At 37.4% G+C, this 21,541-nt stretch overlaps 1 long non-coding RNA gene across 1 annotated transcript in view; it reads left to right on the forward strand.

Moving 5' to 3' along the window:
- The window catches only part of LOC132791140 (uncharacterized), a 119,825-nt gene that overhangs the window by 79,008 nt on the left and 19,276 nt on the right, over positions 1-21,541 (forward strand). The window contains exon 3 of the long non-coding RNA XR_009632873.1: positions 16,158-16,185. This is a non-coding gene — a long non-coding RNA (uncharacterized LOC132791140). The remainder of the gene's footprint in view (positions 1-16,157; positions 16,186-21,541) is intronic.

Genomic DNA, 21,541 nt, shown 5'->3' on the forward strand with positions numbered 1-21,541 from the left:
CTTGCTGCTGTAGAGTTTGAGTTTCGAGCGGGAAATGCGCTTTACATTTTGCACACGCTAATACAATTTAATGGTCGCATTAATTTGGCGCATCTGTTGCATTTTAAAATACACACTCACTCACTCTCTCTCTTTCTCACTGTACTCTCCCTCCCTCTCTCACTCACTGTCACACACTCTGAGGGCAAACCGCAACATCGGGCTGTTCGCCTTGTTGGGTTTTGCCAACTGCAGATAAAGTTAAATGCACTGCAAAAATTTCAACTAAATATTAATTCCACAAGATGGCTTAAGCACAAGACAACCCACCTCCCTTCTTTCTCCTCCCCATTCACCTCCCCCTCTGCGCCCTAATGACTGGGGTGTGGCTGTGGCGCCCCCGAGCTGCCAACAGCTACCAATCGTTGTGTCAATTGTTACGGTTAAACCATTAGATAGAACAACAATTTTAACGACCAGGAGGGGAGACACTCGTGACATTTAAGCAGATGAATAAAATAAGTGAAACACTGTATGCATTTCATATTGCATGTATTTCTAAATTATTTAAATTAGTTTAGTATGTAAAAAGTTTATATTATAAATATTTACATACTATTGAAATTAGTTTTATTTTATTATATTATAAATATTTACATATTATTGAAATTAGTTTTACGTATGATTAATATGAAAGTAAAACTATTTGAATGTGATATTATTAACATTTCTGTATTAAGTATATATATTTTTGATCAGCGTCAATAGTATTTGTGATGCCTGAATTACACGCAGATAAACATTGTAGAAGTTACATATCTAAGAAATACTTTTGTATGAGAAAATGTGCTTTGGCTAACAATCTGGTATATTTTACTACTATGCGGTATATTTTGAATATGGTATTATATCAATATACCAAATAATGCCTTAGGTATAATAAGGTATTTTTGTGGTATATTATTTTGGTATATTTTTTAAAATTCAATAGCAGTAATATTATTTGAATATTATTATTTTATATTGTTTAATTACGCATAAGTTAAAAAATAGTTTCATTTTTTCGATTTCATATTAGAAACATTTCGATATAATAAAATTAGGTTAGTAATTGTATTTATAATGAAAGTTATACTATAGAAAAGTCAATTCTATATTTTATATAGAATAATTTAAATGTTAGTAATGTTGTTTGTTAATTTACAAAATATGTTTGTGTTATTTTTCAATATTTATTTTATTTAATTTATTAGAGAAATAATATTAGGATTTCGTAAACATATATGTATTATTTAAATTAGTTTGCATTAAATGAAAGTAATATTACCTTTGCTTATTATAGAATTTAGCTTAGATTTATACAGAATTTGATTATTTAGAATATTATTTAATTTATGCAAAACAAACAGCGTGGTCATAATTAATTCAATATTTTGTTAAATATTCAACAAATCATAGCATGCCAAATATTTGTCTAATATCATTTTAGCTGTGATAATATATATATTTTAATTAGTTGAAGTTGATTAGCGTTGGCACCCAAAATCATTTACATACAGCATATTTTCATTTCATATTCAAACCATTTCTAAACAATACTCATCACAGAAAACAAAAAAAAAACTTGCAGTCGTTCTTGCTTTGACATATTCGAAAAAAAGGAAAATATTTACGCGATTTAATTAAATATTTGATGTATTCCATGTGCAGTAAGTGCGCACTGATTTAATCAGAACTTCGTGCTCAACTCTCCTCCTCCCACCCCTGGGCCCTGAATGCTTGTTAGCCAAGTGCAAACATATCACTAGATTCGTTTGGCGCATATATAATTCAGACTGAGAGAGCGAACGAGAATTTATAATTGCAAATGTGCGCGCGTTGGCAACGCTGACAAAAGTTGTGACTGCTGCCAATTAGGTTGGATTCTGATTTTTGTGTTAATGTTTGCACATTACTTCTGCCCAATTTGCGTTGATGCAACATTTCGACGGCATTATGCAGCAGCAGCAATGATCTGCAGCTCACTCGCACTTCGCTCTATCTCTATCACTCTTTTCTCTGCTCTATGGCATAGTAAATGTCAAAATTAAAATATTAAAAGTGGCAGGCAACAGGCAACGAACTCGAGCTGCAGCTCCCTTCCCTTCCCCAAAAAATTCTCCCGCAAACCAATCTGACAACTTGCCTCCCCTCTCTTGTCTCGCCCCCAATTTTTGTGTTGTCATGCTGCATGCCAGGCGTTGCACTAAGCGGATAAGCGCTTGTTAAATTTTTAATGCGTTGCATAATTTTTAGTTTTGTGCGCGCATATTTGCCACAAAATATTTTAATACATATTTGCGCCAACGCTTTATTATTGCTGCTTCTGTTGCTGTTGCTAGCATACTAAATGCGCACATGTTAAGTGCAGCAGCATTTTGCAATATTGCAACGTGGCAAGTAGTTTAGTGTTGCAACTTCAGTTGGATAAGCTGCGAATGATGCATTTATTTGCTGATGCCCAGCATTTGCATAAGTAATGGCGAACATTTTTTAATAATTTCCATGTCAGATTAATTCTCTCTCATTCTCATTCTCATTTTCATTCTCTTTCTCACTTTTAGTCTCGATTTTTGTGTGTGTGTGTCTGCTTTATGCTTGTTTCTGCATTTTAATCATAAAGTCCTTGATAAACATTTTTCAATTAATTTTTATTTGCTGCTGACGACATATCTTTGTGCACTCACGCACACACACATATAAGCCTGCTTCTTGCACACGCATAGACAGCGAGTTGTTGTTGTTGTTGTTCTCGTTGTTGTTGTTATTGTGTGCCAGGAACAGCAGCTGCTTTATCTGTTTCACGTATTTCTTTAACGGATTTCCACTTGTCTCGTTTTTTGAGGAAACTTGTCGAGCTGACGCACGCATTGTCAAGCAGACCTCTCTCCCACACACACACCCACCGACATACTCCCACACACGCCACTCACACAGATACAGTCATTCACTGACAGTGTTTCATATGAGCAACAGCAACGCATAAATATATTTCGACCCAGCGAGTTCTGAATAAACAAGCCATAATAAGTGGATATAAGGTGGGCACATCAGACATACCCTGTAAAAAAGATATATCATGGATTTATTTAACAAATTTATTTGTGTAAAAAGCTATATTTTTTGTTCTAATAGTTTTCGGTATTTTTTTATATACAGTATTATTATATTTTATCAGTATTAAAAAATACTGATGTGAGTACCTAATAAACACTGATATCAGTATTGGAAAAAAAAGTTTTATATTAAGAAATAATTTAGTATTAATTTAGTATTTTTGAATACCTATTTTTTATACCAAGAATATATAGATTTAAAATTTGGTATTAGTATTTTTGAATACCAAACATACCAAAAAATGTATCTATTTAAAAAATACTTTAAGTTAGTATTTTTGGATACCAAATTGAAGATAAACATATATTTGGTATATACATTGTTATTAATTTGTTTTGTACTTATTAAAATTATTTCCTTTTTTTCCAATCTTACGAAAAATACAGTTCTTAGTATTTTCAAATACCAAACTTTAATTTTTTTCGGTAATTTCAACTTTTATTCATTTTGTATTTATTACTTGGTAAAATATATCTTTCATCACATATCCTCGCCATTTTTGCAACAAGTTTTCTTATATGAATTTTCACATATCTTGTACTCACACTTCGTGCCTGCTTAATGTCCTTACACTCACACACACACTTAAACACGCGCACTCACACATATACACAGACATGTGTATTCATTTAACATTTCAAGTAATTCCTTAAACAACACAACAGGTCGCCATCGCCTGCGAAAGTCCTTGCAATCTTCGTTGTCGTCGCCGTCGGCCCCAAAAACTCAGCCTTCGATCCAAGCGAACTGTAACTGACGCTGAGTGGCAGGCAAGGACCTCACACACGCACACACATACACTAACACATGCAAATTGAATTTAATGTGTTGTGTGTGTGTGTGCGGAGAAAACGTCGCGATGTTGCAAGCAGCGAGAGAGCGTGGCAAGAAATGCGACGCACAAATAAATAAACAGAAGTACATAAATTTAAATTATTTTTTCGTGGTTTCATTTGGCCGCCCGCTTCTTCTTCTTCTTCTTATTCTCCGTCATTTTATTTTTTTTTTATTTTTATTTATGCTTCTTATTTTATTATGCCTGTTGCCCGTCGTTGATCCTTGTACTCCTTGTGACTGCCTCCCTCACACTCTCGTCTCTTGCTACGTCATGCAATTCAACAGTTTCGAGGCCGTGCGTCAAGACGGCACACTTTCAGCGGCAACAGTATCTGCAACTTTGTATCTGTATCTGTATCTGTATCTGTAGCTGTAGCTGTAACTGTAGCCGTTGCTGTAGCTGTAACTGTAGCTGTATCTGCGGTTGTCTCTTAGCCAACTATGCGACCACACACAACACACCCGCACACCCACACCCTCACACACACACACACTATGACTCGTGCACAGGCTCTGCATAAAGCATGTTAACTGGGATTTGACAGCTCGTAAATAATATTTCGCTTGTTTGTTGCGTTGCTCCTCAAGAGCAACGACTTGCACAAGGACAGTTGCACACAGTGGAGTCACATGCATAAAATTACACAGTTTGTCAGCTGTGAGAATCAGTTAAGCTTAAGTGCAGCTGGCAGCAGATAAAGGCATATGAATTTAATTAGATGTGTAGTTGTTGATATAAAAATATTCAGATTGCAAGTAAGAAAACATATGATATATATAAAAGGTATGCAATTGGCAAAAAATACAAAAATGATATAATCAAACATACAAATAAATTTTATATTCAAATCAAATTATTTCAATATAAACGTATGCCCAAATAAATAAATCATTTTGGATGCGTTATTTATATTTAACTTTTTTTTTCCTTTAAAAATATTATATTTGTTGTCATTTAGCTCACGTAATATTAGAATTTAACTAAATTAGCGATTTGAAATAGTTCAGTTTATTTTAATATAATATATAAAACTGCAATAAAAAAATGCACAAAGGAAAAGTACATCTCGTCAAGATTAAAAAGTTCAGTTGCAAACATTTGCTAAGAAATTTAAAAATTCTAAAATGTGATCTATAAAACTGCAAGATAAATCACATGAAAAAGAAGTACATTTCTGAAATATTTAAATAACTTAACAAATGTTGATTTTAAGTGACAAAAAGTAAAGATCACATAAATATTAAAATTGAATAATAAATATAAAATTTTCAACTTTTTTTTTTAACTTTTTTTTTGAACTACAATACAAATTATTTAACAAAGAACAACTACAGTTAAAATAATTTACTTTGAAAATATTTGCCTATCTTTGTCCCACTGTGCACAACTCAAATCGCCCCTGCCCCTTACACCTGACTCTCAAAACCAAGAAACGCATTTCATTTTTAAGTTTTTTTTTTGCTCCTTGTTTAAGAATCTTTTTACATGACACATGTGAATTCTGAGGAAGGGGAAGTTGTTGCTCTTATTCTTCTTGATGTTGCTGCTGTTGTTGCTCTTGCTGTGGCTGCCACGACATGTGCCTTGGATGGTGGCATGCTTCTGCTCAAGTCGCATCATCAGTGGGGAGGCGAAAGCACTTGGCGTCACCCAAGCAAACCATCCGCCATTGAGCTCAGATAATGGTGTGCTGCTTATTAAATTTTCATAAGGATGGCGCATGGGGATCTCATTTTGGTGCTGCTTAAGCGGAAGTGGATTAAAATTAAAGCGCAAACGCAAACGCAAAAGGCAAGCGAACATATGACGAACTTCAAAAGGCGCTTTAATTGCAGCTAACGAAATGGCATGAAAACTGGCCGAAAATTCGATTGGTGAAACTGAATTAAAACGCGGCTAAGACAAAAGGACGTCGACGATGACGACGATGAAAAACCGTAAACCGAAATACGGCTCAAATGGAAAATGTGAAACCACAAAAGAGAGATTGCCAGACGACAGGCAGCAGCAGGAGATAGAAGGGAAGAGTAGAGAAGTGAGGGGGAGGGAGCGGGAGTGGGGCAAGCGGCAAGTCTAAAACCCGCAGACGCGCTCAAGTGGAACAAGATGGCGATGTGGAGATATCTAAGGTCGTCACTGGAGTTGCTGGCGAGCAACTGGGTATCTATATATGTCTCTCTATCTCTCTCCCACTCTCTTACTCTCTCTCTTTTTCTCTGTGTGGCACTGTGGCAAGTATGGCATGGGCGTGGCCGCTGGCAATCTGACATGCGGCAGCTTGAGCTTGTGCAATGTAAACGAAACGTAGACGATAAAAATAATACGAGAGGCAATTTCGATTTATTGACAGGTGCTCGACTTTATTGAAACGTTTAACTTGAAAGCCCAAACGAGGCGCATACTCACACACTCACACACACACCTATGTACATACATACAGCTTGAAGTGTGCGCGACATATGCAAAATTGTGCAAAACGATAAAAATTATGTGAATCTGTTATGATTTATCGATGGGCGACTGCTCAGCAGCAAATCGTTCTCAACTCCATCTCCAGCACATTTTTTTTATTGGCTGTTTTTGCCTGACTAAGCAGGAAGTGCACGGTTTACTTTTGGGCTAAATTTAATTACATTTTTAGCCATCGGCTCACGCATCCTGTGTGTGTGTGAGGACACGCACTATTTGTCGTCTAAAAATGGCGCAAGCGTACGTGCATTTCATTTTCATTCGGGCGGCACGTGCGTCTGCCTCATCAGCTTTTGTTGTAATAGTTGTTGGATTGCTTTTATCAATTCCCCGGCATTATTCAATAATGAAAATTGAATAGTCCTAATTCGTAGCGTTGACATAGAGAGAGTGAGAGAGAGAGATACAGAGAGAGTGAGCTACAACAGCAGGTGAGCAATCATCAGCAGCAGCAGCAATATGTGTGGGCCACACGTGTCGAGCCATATGGACAAACCCAGACATACATTTAAGTGAGTGTACAAGTGTATACATTCCTCACACACACTCACACACATACACATCCACTCAATTGTGGTTTTCCTTTTGTCGCTTCCGTTTCCGCATAATTTTTGCAAACGGAAGACTTGAGAGCGTTGCGCTAACAAAACATTTGTTAAAACGGAAGACGACAAACGCAGACACAAAAGCACAGCGCCAAAAGACGCAAGCGAGTAAGAGACTGTGGAAGATGTACACTAATTCCACTTTTAAGCTTACATAATTTTGTACCTTCAACAACCTTGGACCCAAGGTCCGCCCACCTGTCCAATGCGGGCACGTACGAGCACCAAAAATGCGTCCTCCTCCCACTCTTTTCCTTACAGCTGGCTGAAGAAAAGGTTGCATGTGATTTGTGTCAGCAGGCAGCAGCTATAGCTATAGCTATAGAGTTGAGCGTCAGGATGTGCCACAGACTATATATTATGGCGCCAGGCGACAGTTACAACAATAAAACATTACGGATGTCTTGTCGCTCTTGTCTTGCCTCAGCCACAAGCAACCAACAACTGCGAACTGCGAACTGGGGCCAGGTAATGAACGATGCCTGGCATTTTCTTGTTATTTTTTCATGCCTGGCGCGCGGAATTATCCTTGTAGTTAATGCGAGTCGGCCGTAGCATCATTTCGTAAGCCTTTTTCACAGTCAGCGCACGCAACGCACACTGACAACAAAACTAGTTAAAAGTAGTTCAAGAAAATCATATATAAATCATATTTGCATATAAGAGTTGAAATGAAAATCATTTATAAAATGTTTTATTTTTATACAAAATAAAATAACTTAAATTTCTTATACTTTAGTTTAGTTGACAAATAGTTTTTGCACCACTGTGGCATGCTGCTTGCCTGGGCAACCGCACACAAAGATAAGTAATGTCTTTTGTCCCTTTTCTGTGCCTGAAGCGGCGGTTGACTTGCAAATAGCGCGTTACGCATACGCAGCGTGAGCCAGGGCCGTGGTCGATGCCGTCGCCGTCGCCGTCGCCGTTGCCTGGTAACTGTAGCCATTGCCAAAGGAAGTGACAATGACAATGCATTTAAAATTCATTAATTGAACGCATTTTCCACGTATCAAGAATTTGCCACCTTTTGTCTGCGAAAATTGCAGCTCATCTGAAGCTTTCAATTCATTTAAAGTTTCCTTTAAAGTTCTGTGTGAGACTGCATAAATTAATTGAGTGCTCAACACAACAGACTGTCGGTCGTCTGCTTTTGTGTCTAGCCTGGTTTGAAGTTGTGGCTGCGGCCAGCCGAACTATCAAAAACTTGTGCAAAACCCGCTTATATGCCATGTGCCACATGCTTTGGTCCAAGTTTTCTGTCCGCCTCTAATGCATTTTTCAGACAGCGACGTCGCCGTCGCCGTCACACACACCCACTGATGCAATCGAATTAAAATTTATGACAAAACCATTAACTAAGTTGTCCCACAACATTGGCAACAGCCAGTCAACCATTTGCCAGCCGAGCCAAAACTCTATAACGAGGTCACATGCAAAACTTTGCCCTTTTTATGGTGGAGCAGATATCGACTGTTACTGTAACTGAGAGACAGCTATAGCTAAGGGCGCCAGCAGCCTCGAGTCTTCGAGTCGAAGTTTTTCACAAATAAATCGATGGACGCAACGATTTAAACGTCGGCTGCAATTAGCTTTGCGAAAAGAACTGCTGCGGTTTATGCTAACTTCTCTTTCTCTCTTTTCTTATTGTGTTAAACTTATCTCGTTGCACACACAAAAGTTCGTCTTGGGGAATCAATTGAGTGACGATTGTAGTATTGCCACTCGCTGTCGCTCTTCTCAAGTATGCCATAAATGTTGAATAGTTTTTAATACTCAATGTTCTAGGCGCGCATACCACAAATGTCTGCTGCTTCTGCTATTTCTGCTGCCCTGAGGGTCAGACCAAAAGCAAACTGGTCGCGTGTGCTGGCATCTTAGACATCTCTCAAAGTGGAGTTGAGAAATTGTAGTCATTGGAGTCATTGCTTTTGCCTGCGTGGGCCTCTGTCTCTCGCTCTGTGTGTGTCGTCTGGCCGTTGCGATAAAATGCTTCAATGTTCTCTCTTATTGGCTGAGCGTGAGGAATTTTTATATTAATTTATTGCTGTGACTCGTTGAACGTGCCACGCGGGGCAGACAAACGCAATCGGCTCTCTGGCTTTTAAATTATGAATTGAATTGGCAGCGGGAACTTGGCCAGCTCCAGGTTCGCAGTCGTCGATGCCTTTGCGGCTGCTTCCTGCGCCAAAGTTGCGAAAGCGTTGAAATTATTTTATTTTCCCCATTTTTATTTTCATTTTCAATTTAATTTTTTTTTCTTTTGCGTTTGCTCGTTTTATTTTGATTTTTATTCTTGCGTTTGTCGGATTCGGTTTTAATGGCTTTTTAAATGCCAACTGATAAATGGCCGGCTGAATGACAAATGAGATTTCCGCTGTAAAGTTGCACACCACGTAGAAAGCTGCTGCTGCTGCTTTGTTGCGCAACGGATTATTAACTTGTATGCCAAGCAGCTCATTAATAATTTTCCAAGCATAAAGTGAAACATATTTAACTCTGAAATTGAAATAACTCCAGAGACACTGAGAGAAAGGGAAATACGAATTCGGATACTCATGAAGTGCATTAAAAATTGAGGTAAAAGGATTTCGAGTACTCGCTCGTAGCTGTGTAGTTATCTAGAGATAACCACACGTTAAGCTTAGCAATATGCGCTGTGCCAAACTACTTAGATGGGCGAACATTGCACATACGCCCTGTGGCCCACATAGTATACAAGTAGCATTCCACTCGCTGTGTGTTCCCAACGGTGGCACAACCGTTTGCCATCAAAATTAAATGGCATTTGTTTCAGGCCAGTTCAACTAACATAACAAGCAGCCAAAAACTCAACTCGAGTCGAGTCGAAGCGAGTCGAGTCAGGACACACATTCCCCATTCACTTAGCTCCCTTTCATTCCCAGCGGCCCTTTGGTGGCCAGTGGAAGGCAGTTGCCTTTGGCGTCGTCTTGATGTACACAGTTGCTGGAACGGCAGCCAGACAAAGCAGACAGACAAACGGAGAGACAGACAGTCGGTTAGACAGACGAAACCCAACTTTTCGCGTAATTTCACGTATTTTGTGCAAATACACTCAAATATGCTACAACAAACAAACAAACAGACCAAAAAAAGTAAAAGAAGCGAAAAAATGTTTTTGCCTGACAAGTTGCCATTGTCATTGTTGTTGTTGCAGTGGGTTGTTAGTTGCCTTCTGCTGAGTCTGAGTCGGAGACTGAGTCTCAACTAACTGGGGACTGTTTGTCAGTTTTTACGAAAAATTAAATTTTATTTATTCATACATTATTTTATTTTATTAATGCGTCTGTTGGGCAATTTGCAAATCAAGCGTGTCACAGTCCACACACACACAAACAGAATAGCTGAAATGTTTTCCAGGAATTTGATACGCAAAATTAATGTACAATGAAAACAAAAAAATGGAAAATAGAAAATAGAAAACAAACAAAACAAAATACAAGGGATTAAAAACATTTTGTGCCAAGGATACCAATAAGTAATAATACTGCTGAAATAATATTGATTATGTGACAGAGCTTTTAAACTAATTGGGTCACAGTGGCCACAAGGACAAAAAGCACTTCCGTTCGCCTTGCCTTTGCCTTCTGTCTCGTCTTGTCTGACGATGCGTTTGGTCTGACTTGGCTCTAAGCAAACAGCAAATTGTTTTGCGATATGGCAAAAAGCGCAACTTCATGCGTATTTGTTTGGCCCTTAGCATTGCCCTTCAAGACATCGCTGGAGTACATTAACTTTGAGTGGACAAACAATGATGCTGCATTTTACGCAGCAGACAGACTGAGCAGAGAGTCAACAATGAAGAGTCTTGATTTAATATTGATAACTTGACTGTGCAAGTTCCAATTCTCCATTAGATATTAAAAACGTGCAACGAGCACGTGATCTATTTTTACAAAATACTATTAGGTATTTGCTCATAAGTTGCATTCTATAAATACTATAGGGTATTCACATAAGTTAAACAGCTTTGCCGCAGCCATAAAACTTTGCACAAAAGGCGAAAGAGTTTCGTTTTTGGTTCTCTGCTTATTGCTGTTGGATAGTCTCTAAGCGAAAAGTGATTTGCCGTAACGATTGTGGCTCTCAATTTACTCGTAAAATTGTTGACAGAAATGAGAGCGAAAAGAAAAGCAACATATAGAGAAACAATGGCAAAAAAAAAGAGTCAGAAAGCGGCTGTCGAGTATGATCGACTGTAGGATACCCGGTACACATATCGAATAAAAGCAAAACAATGAGTATTATTCTTATAATATACCAAATTAATATACCGCAAAAATACTAAAATACATCATAGGCTAAATATACCATAAAGGTAAAAATATACCAGATTGTCAGCCAAAGAAAGACCTTTAGTAACTAACTGCGGTATAAAAGTATAACAAATTAATACTAAATACTATTAATACACAAAATACTAAAATATATCGAATGCTATATTATGTTTATTGATATAGTATCACTTTTAAAATATACCGTAGAGTGCAAAATATACCAGACTGTCAGCCAAAACAAGTAGAAAGTAGGCGGTTTTGCCCATAAAAAAAGTATTTCTTAAATAACTTTTTTATTTTAATCAAATTTTTAGGAATCATAAATACTGTATTTATTATTGTACCAAAAATCTAGTTTAGCTTCAAAATTACGATTGTATCGACTTGCCGGGGCGTAAGTGGGCGTGGCAAAATATTTTAAATGAACTTCATCTGTGTGCAACATAACAAATGCTGTCGAGAAACAATAATGGCTCTATCGCTTAAATTCTTTGATATCTAGCTGTTCATACAGACGGACAGACAGACAGACAGACAGATACAACAACATCTAGACTGTTGATGCTAATAATGAACATATATACTTTATGAGGTCAGAGATGTCACCATCTTCCTGTTACATAAATTTTCAGTCACCACACAGATATAATACCGTTTTACCTTATGGGTAACGGGTATAAAAAGAAACTGAAGCATAAATCCAGGCGCTGTGGCACAAGCTTAAACTGATTTTTATGCCACGGCAACCGGACAATCGGACAAGCGGACAAAAGAGGAGGAAAGGGCCGTTCAACAATAGTGCGTAAAGCAGGGGCAAATTGTCTATTTAGAAGAAAAAAAAGGGATACAAGGTCAGCGCACGTCCTGCGGGCATAAGGAGCAAACTACAAAAACAAGAAGAGCAAGTCGAAGAAGCAGCAAAGCGTTCAGCTTGTGAGCTGACTTAACGACCCTCAACATTTTATAGACTATAGACAAACTCTGAATAATTTATGCGCCATAAAAACGAAATCGAATTGCAGACTTGCTGCTTTGGTCCGCTTTTAAAGGAGTCATCAGGAGGCAATTTATTGCGACTTGACCGCTTCAGGGCCAAAACAACAGCACGACATATGTGCGACAGTGTCAGTGTCAATGTATCTGTATCTGTATATCTGTGTGTGTGCTTTTATGTGCCAGGTAACCAAATAACACTCGACGCTCATTTTATGCAAATTAGTTTCAAATAATAACAACAACAACAACAGCAGCAACAAGGACAACGACAAGGCCAAAGTTGTTACATAAATTTTGTCACTGCTGAAAAATAAATTAAATTAAATGAAGTTGAAAACTGCCAACCGAACGCACCTCTGTGTCCTGCCCCCTTTCTGTTCGGTTCTATTCTGTTTAGCTGTTTGCTGGCATCATGATAAATTTCATTATTGGGCCCGTGACCCAAAAATATTTGTATATTGCTGGGAAAATGCATGGAAAATAGCTTAAAATGATACGCGGCCAACCCCGAAAAATGCAATGGAAATATTTTCATTGCAATTTCATAATCAAATTAACGTTTGCAAATGTTAACAAAGCGTCGCATGTTGCATGTGGCCCGTTGCATGCGGCAGCTGTGACAATGTTTTGATTTTTCGCTTATTACTTAAAACTATCAGCTGACGCGGTTTTCTTTGTGTATGTGTGTGTGTGTGTGTGTGTGTGTGTGTGGCACAATTACCGAAAAACACACACACGGTGTCAAAAATATGATTCTGATTGAAATTGAAGCGTTGCAAAAGGATGCGAATGCGATGCGCTGCGATGCGCTGTGAGGCAATGTATGGAATGGAATTTAATTGAAAGATAGTTTTCCGATATGGCAAGGCACATGAAATTGCAAAAATCTCGCGGCGCATTACGTGATCTCGTTTCGCAATGCGTTCTTCGGTGGCAGCCAGACCAAGTCAAGACTTCGTCGCAGTTGCACAGCCAAAAGGTGACGTGACTTGACTTGAACGTGCGCCCCATTAGTGACATCGACTACAGCTGCAGCCAGTTGTAGTCGCAGTCGCAGTTGGGGGAAAGGACGAAAGGATGCTCTGAGTCTGTGAGGTTGCAGCGTAAACACGATCATCATGCATGCCGCACAGCTATTCACGTTGCCGCATGAAAAGTGGAAAATCGGGTTAACAGTGCCAAAAATCCAGACAATGGAAAACGCAGCATGACCGACAACTACAACAACTACAGCAACAACAACTACAACAGCAGCAACAGCAACTTCAATAAATCAGCAACAAAGCATTCCCCAATTTCAAACCACTTTGCCCCCGTCTCTTCCCTGTCTGCGTGGCATGCCGCAAAACGAAGCTCGCGCGCAGGTCGTTTGCCGAAAAATAGATTTAAAATTTATAAATTATGAGCATTTGTTGCAGCAAATTGAAATGTTACGCTACCAGCGTGTTGATACAGCTCGATTGAAACGAACGCGCCGCAACGAACAGCTTTAACTACAGGTTAAACACACAACAAAAGAGTTATCAAATTTCCGAGACATATACACTTTCAATAAAGTTTAAATTACGAGATGAATTTAATAGTGAATACTCACATTGCTCACATTTAGTATTCAGCAATTTATAGAGAAGGAATGTCTTTGTATTTGAATTTAATGAGAAGAAAGTAGTTCGTTTAAATTAAAGCCAAAAGTCTTGCAAATGATTATTATGTCTATAAACCTATACTTAAAGATTTTAAAGAACTATCATAAATATATTTTAGACACTCTTTGACTTAAACAACAAATTTAAACAGTAGTTCTATTAACAATAATATATTAATGAAATAAGTCATTCATTTCAAGTTCAGCCAAAGAATTGGAAAGAATTTATGATGTCTTTAAGCCAGTTTGAAGATTAAAAGAATGTCATATGATTCCAGCTGTTGCCACATAATCTGAAATATTAATTATTTAGAGAAAAGTTTTGTCAAACGTCGACAATGAAAGTGCATTTATGTTAGACTTTAATGGGAAATAAATTATTTATTACGTTTGAGCTTAACACCTTTGAATTTTGTGATTTCTACAAGGCCATTAACTTAACATTTTAGGGAGCTTTCTACCATTCAAGCATTCATCAAGCTTATCCAACTTAATTACAAATGTAATGAAATAATTTACCATTAAATGAATCTTAAACAATTGTAGTAAATGCATTTTTAACTTTAATAAAAATCAGGTTAAGTTCAACAAACATTTGTACGATTATTTAAAGCAGTTTCAGCATTTTTGTTTCTTTGCAAGTATTCTTCAGCTTACTCAAGTTAATTTCTAAAGTAATTATTGAGCGGAAAGTTTCGCAAACATTCATAAATCAAGGCCCTTAACACCTTCTATGTTATATTTTTGTATTTAAGGTGTGGCTAGCAATTAGTTTAATATTAAGTCAAATACTTAAATAAAACTTTTACAATAAATACAATATTGTATTAATCCATAAGTTTACAAAATATTCCTAGCTTTCAAGCAGCTTCCAGCTTACTCAACATAATTAGAAATTTAATTACCTCATGGAAAGTTTTGCAACATTTTTAAGCCGAGTGTTTAAATACCTTCCCAATAGTAGCACCTTTTAAGCTCAAGCACTAGCAAATACTTTTACAATTAATAATCTTTTTCGGAAATGAATTTAAAAAAAAAAACTCTCTAGCTTACTCAATAAATGTATTTATTCAGCGAAAGTCTTACAAACATACTAAGTGCTTAAAGATTTTAAATAATTTAATTCAGACCAAAATCTAATAATTTATGTAATATTAAATCAAATGCCTAAAACACTTTAACAATGAATAAAATTAAAATACCTTTAGTTTAGATATTAAAAAAAATATTATCTCTTCAAGCACCTTCCAGCTTACTCAACATAATTAGAAATGTAATTATCTAGTGGAAAATTTTGCAACATTTTTAAGGCGAGTGTTCAAATATATCCTCAATAATAGCACCTTTATTTTTAACGAATCCATACTCATTATAATAATTAAATTAAACTTTGTAGTGACAAATTTTGCAAACATTCAAGAGCTTAATAAACTCATACACTTTTTGACCTAAAGTTAAGGCATTAACTAAAATAATATAAAGACAAATGCCTAAAAACACTTTAACAATGAATAAAATTAAAATACCTCTAGTTTGGAAATTAAAAAAATATATATCTTATCTTTTCAAGCACCTTCCAGCTTACTCAACATAATTAGAAATGTAATTATCTAGTGGAAAGTTTTGCCAACATTCTTAAACCGAGTGCTTAAAGACCTCAACCCTAAATGGCAAACATTCCTCTCATCTTCTGGCAGCAATTTGATGGAAATTCCTATTGGTGTTTTCCTTCCTTCGTTTTCCACTTCTTCTTCTTCTTCAGTGCTTGCCAGCTTATAGCCCAGCTGAGTTGTCTAGTCTTTGGGAAAACAGTCAAATGGATGTCGCCTTAAACATTGTTGACAATTCCATTTGCCTGTGTTTAAATTTGTTAGTTTTCCCGCGAGCTGCATAAATCATAACTGCAATGGCAAGTAGAGAAAAACAGAATTGAATTGCCATTCGCTTTGGCCATTTTTGGCACATTTAATGGCTGTCGTATATCACATAAAACCAATGTGAAATGCGGTGGCAAAAGCATCATAAAATGCAGATAACGGCAATCAAAATTTACCGAGTAGCGAGGGGATTAATACTAGGTAAACGAGGAAAAGGAAAATACTTGTCCAAATATTTCAATATATTAATTAAGAATACAAAAATATTTTAAGAACTTTTCTGTTTTTTTTTTGCAGGTGCTTTCTGGGAATCGTTTAAGCCAATGTAAGTCAAAGTATGGCATTTTATTCTAACTAATTAATTTTTCAAGCAGAAAAGAAACGCAAAAAAATTGAAAATTTCCCTTTTTTTTTGCTGTTGTGTTTTGTTTTGGCTGTTGTATTAGTCGTATTTATGCTAATCAAACAGAATCCTGACCTCAGGCAAAATGTGTTCCAGAAATCAGCAAGACAAACAACAAATGGAGACCAACAACAACAATGAGAAGAAATAAGTTTCAAGACACAAATCGACCCACGTACTTGCTGTAAAAACCTCAGACTAGGCCTTGGCTAACAAGGGGTAAGGCACAGCAGGAGGGGTTCGGAAGGGAAGGGGAAAAGGAGGCCGTGCGACCCAAAGACGTAGCTGCCGTTGTTTATAAAAATAATTAAGAAATATTTTCATGTTTTATAACTTTTGCGCATGAAGCGCAAAACTTTTTAAATAGACAAACTTTTGTTGCCGCTGCTTGTTTACTTATAAAATGTTTTCCCAGCTACACTCCCCTCCCCGTCCCCTTCAATCTGGTTGTCCGTCTGCAGACGCAACACCCTCAGGAGTCGCTCAAACCTCTCTCCAGCTATATCTTTGGATGGATACATTTGGAAAATCTCGAAACAGCTAACAACATACTTCATTATAATATTTTCACTTTTAACTTGGCAGCAAGTGTTCCTCCACCTCTCTCCCTTCTCTCTCTGGCTACACTTATTATTGTTCATGTTATTGTTATCCCTGTTGCTGCTGGACGCCGACGTCAACTGCGACTGCGACGTCGACGTCGACGTCCAAGATGAGTGTTCCCTTGACAAAATGTCTAATTTCCGTGCAGGAAAGCAAGAAATTACTTTATGGTTTGTTAATAGCGGGCGGCCTTTTCAAAGCGGTCGCCTTTTGTTGTATCCGTCGCCATTGTTTCCGTCGCTGTCCCCTTCCCCCCCTCAACATATTTTGCTTTTCATTGGGCTTCTAGCTTGTTGCCCCCATTGTTGTTGTTATTGTTGTTGTTGTCTAAAACGCAGCTTAAATGTTGTGACATATTTTGTGAAACGGCTTTTGGCTGCTTCTTCTGGGGCCGCTTTGGCTTTCATGGCAAAGCTCGCCGCGGGCCTCACGTGAGAGCCATTTGCCTATGCGCCACGTTTAATGGAAATTTAAACGGTAACAATTACACTTGGGCCAACTTATTGTGAAATATCAACACACACACACACACACTTCGGCTGCTTCTCAGCTGTCAAGTCAATGAAACTTTCGCAGCTCTATTGAAATTTTTGGTATGTTGGCGACACCTGCTGCCTGCCACAAACCAAGAGGGGGAATGGTGGGGAGACGGAGGTAATAGCATCGCATAGCATCGCAGTTACCTGCTGATCATAACACGTGCCGCAACAGCAACAGCAACAGCAGCGGAAGTGGGTGCAAAAAACTTTTGAATGAAGTTAAGCTTAAGCGCTGGCCATGAAGCACCTCGGCCCCAACACCCTCAGGCATCTCAAGAATTTCATCATGTTTTACAATTTTTATTTTCTTTACAACCGAAACGTATTTACCTGTGTCTATGGCATATTCATTTGTGCCCCGGGCCATTCATTCAGCATTTTTTCCTTGTGCGGGTCCAAAATAATGTATGTAAGCGTATCAATGACTGTTGGCACTTGACAACTTCAGGTTGCCAAACACAAAAACATTTGCATATACCCTGAAAGCAGATTATGGCTCATTTTTAGCTACAGGGCAGCGATGGATGGACATCTTTTAGTTATGACTAGAGATAGCTATCTTTTAGTTAAACTGTCCGCAAATAATTTGTACCAACTACTAATCTCAAAAATGTACATATGCCCAAAAAGGAGATTATGTCTTCTTTTATGTCAGAAATATCTATCTTTTAGTTAGGACTTGAGATACATATCTTTCAGTTAAACTGTCTACAAATAATTTGTGCCAACTTTTAATATATTTTGTTTTATTGGTAATAAGGAAAATTATATTTTATTTTATTAACAAGAAGAGCTCATTCAGTTTTAATAATATCTTAAAAGATGCATATCCTTCTACAAATAATTACGACAAACTATTTTAGGAGTAATGTGAATATTATTCTAGCATCATTATATTCAAATTTATATTGAATTTTTTTTATCCACGAATTTGTAGATGTGTATGAACTGATAGATACATATCTTTTAGCTGACATCTTATACACTATAGTCAAACTGTCAGCAAATAGTTTGTGCTAGTTTCTAATCAATTTCGTATTATTATTCATAAGGAATATGGAATTCCTATTTTATGAACGCCATTATATTTCATGAGATGGTATCTTTTAGGTACGTTTACAGATACAAATCTTGTAGTTCATTTATCTGTGAATAATTTTGTACCAACGACTAATAATTGTTGTTACCAAATATGAAAAGAAGATTGTGGCTTCATTTGACATACAGTTAGATATAGAGCTATATATCTTTTACTTATGACTTGAGACACATATGTATATTTAAGTTGTACTGCTTGCAAATATGTTGTGTCAAATTCTAATACTTTTGATCTCATTAATAATGAGGAACATAGCATTCCAGAAAAGTGTTTTCTCTTTTATTTTAAATTGAGTTAGTTAGTTAGTAAGAGGATATTTTGTAACAACTACGAATCATTTTCCAGAATACGACAATCTTATTGTAGTTATTTGAATAACGTCTTTTGTGTTTGCCTGAAAATTTATTTAAATATATTATCGGTAGATGGTATATCTTAGATACGACTAGAGAAACAAATCTTTTATTTAAACTGTAATTAATTTAAAACCAGCAACTAATGATTATATTCTTCTTAATTATAAGGAACACTATTCATAAAAGACAAAGCTCATTCGTGCCTTGAAATCCATTTAAATATATTCTCTATGGTTGGCACCTTTTAGATATGACTTTTGATGATGGAGATGACTTTTGCAAGTAAATAATTTGTACCAACTACTGAGAAAATTTGCATATGCCCAAAGCAGATCGTAGCTAAATTTTAACTGCAAAGCATCTTTTAGATGTGACTATATATTTTGGTTAAACTGTCAACAAAAAAGTTGTACTATCTCTTAATCATTTTCTTATTATTAATAATAAGGAACAACCTTTTTTTTACTTACATGACAAAACTCTTTTTGTTTTCCACGAAATCCATTTAAATATTTAATCTTTTGGGATTTGTGTGCGGCCCGCACAATCTATTTGCATTTGAAATACATTTCTTGGGGGCAGCTTATTAACCCGCCATCAGCTTATCCTTGCTGAAGTTTGCTTCGCCTCCTCTTCCCCCGCTCTTCAATTATGGCCATGCCTTTGTTTATATGGGTTTTTGTGTATGTATTTTTTGTGTGTCTGTGTCGTCGTCCTCCTTCTTCGACTATCTCTGTATCTTGAGGTTTACGTTGTCTGCGAATGTTTGTGGCCTGCATATTTCGCCTTTAACGTATAAAACAACTATACGACTTTGCCATTTTTCCCACACTCACACTCGCACACACACACATGTACAAAATTTTCCTGCTCGCAAAAGGCATTTTCCGGAGCCTAATGCAGCCCGCTTTGCTCTTTTATTTTCTCTTGTTTTTTTGTTGCCTCTGTTGTTGTGTTCGTTTCACTCGCTTGCTTGTTTCACTCGTATTGTTTGTTTGTTTGTGTGTTTTGCATTTGTCCTCCTTTGGCAGCTTTGCACCCGCAACAACAGCAACCACAACAACAGCAACAGCAGCAACCAGCAGCAGCAACAGCAACAGCAACAACAACTAGAGCAACGCTCGCCCAGAGAAAACTAATTTCTTGCCGTTTTCTGCCTTTTTGTGTGTGTTTTCGTGTGTAGCTCGCGGCAGTTAAGTTTTTCTTCCATTTCCCCCGCCCAATTCCAGTCATCGTTGCTGTTGCTGTTGTTGCTGTTGCTTTTGCTGTCTTTGGGCCTTTTTCTTGCAGTTTTGTAATGGCACGCATTTACTAGCTATTGTTGTTGCTGTTGTTGTTGTTGCCTGGCTTGTTAGCATGCCGCAGCTGAAATGGCATTTCCTGTTGTTGTCCTCTTTAGAAGGAAGAAGAAAAAAATACTCAGCCCGGCGGGTAAGATATTTAAATTATTATACGGCGTAGACAGAGTGAATTTGATTGGGAAATTAAGTAAATGCTGCCCTTAAGCATTTTCGTGTGGGTGTGTGTGTGTGTGTTGCGGCTGCCCCACCTCAAATATCTTTAAGATGAGAATGTGTTGCATGCATTTTCAACAGATTTCCCTGTTAATTAGATGCAGTCTGTTTATACTGTGTAATTTATGTGGTCCCCATCTGTTGCCACACACACACAGCCGCACACACAGCAGTTCACGTGCAACGCATGCAACGCTTGCAACATGGCCCTGACCGAGGTCTGGCTCAGTCTTCCACTGGCGCTCAGTTCGCTCAGTGTTCGATAGCCGAGTATAATTCACATTCAATTGCTGTGCGGCAACTTGTGGCTGTTGCCTCGGGCGCTTGTGCCACATGTGTGCTGCATCCCAGGCATCATCACGCTGATGGACTCGGACCAACGACCAACGACTCACACGCCATCACAACCAGAACATGTCCATGCACATGCCCCGCGGGGGCAGAAAAGCTGCCGCAAACAAAACATTCATCAAAATTTTATACACTCAACATGTGCCTCGGCCTCGTTGCATGCTTCTTCCTCCCTTCGTCTGCCACGCCTCGAGCTCAGTCGAGTTGCGAGTTGTGAGTTGAGTTGAGTTGAGTTGAGTTGAGTTGATTTGTTTGTGTGTTTTTGGGTCTGCCTTCGATTTGAATGTTCTTTGAAAAATCACAACTAATTAACTTTGCCTACGGCTCCAAACAAGACAAAAAAAAAATTATGATGATGCACCAGATGTGTTGCATTGTTGCATGCGTTTCAAAAATAGACAACATGTTTTCCCGTTGATGCTTCCGGTAGTCAATGCTAATGTATAGTTTATTGCCCAGCTAAATGAGGCCTAACGAACAAGCAGACACAACAGTTTGAGGGGGCAAGGTGTTTGTTTGTTGCTTGTTGCTTGTGGCAGCAGCAACTGGGGTCAAAAGGCAGACTACATGAAAATTGTTAAAACAAAAATCCCCAATGTCAAAGCAAAACAGAAACCGTTTCAGTTCTGGGAGGCATTAATAAATAAAATGTGTGCACTGAAAAGAATGTTCTTAAATCAAAATATTTGTGTTAGTACTAAGAATTTTCGTCTAACATCTTAGAAATAGGTTAGGTTAGGTTGACAATAAGAAATATAAAACACATCTTAATTTTATAAATCTTTGATATAAGACCAAGTACTTATTGATAAAATA

The sequence above is a fragment of the Drosophila nasuta genome, chromosome 3 (genome assembly GCF_023558535.2).
Source record: "Drosophila nasuta strain 15112-1781.00 chromosome 3, ASM2355853v1, whole genome shotgun sequence".
NCBI classification, from domain to species: Eukaryota; Metazoa; Arthropoda; class Insecta; order Diptera; family Drosophilidae; genus Drosophila; species Drosophila nasuta.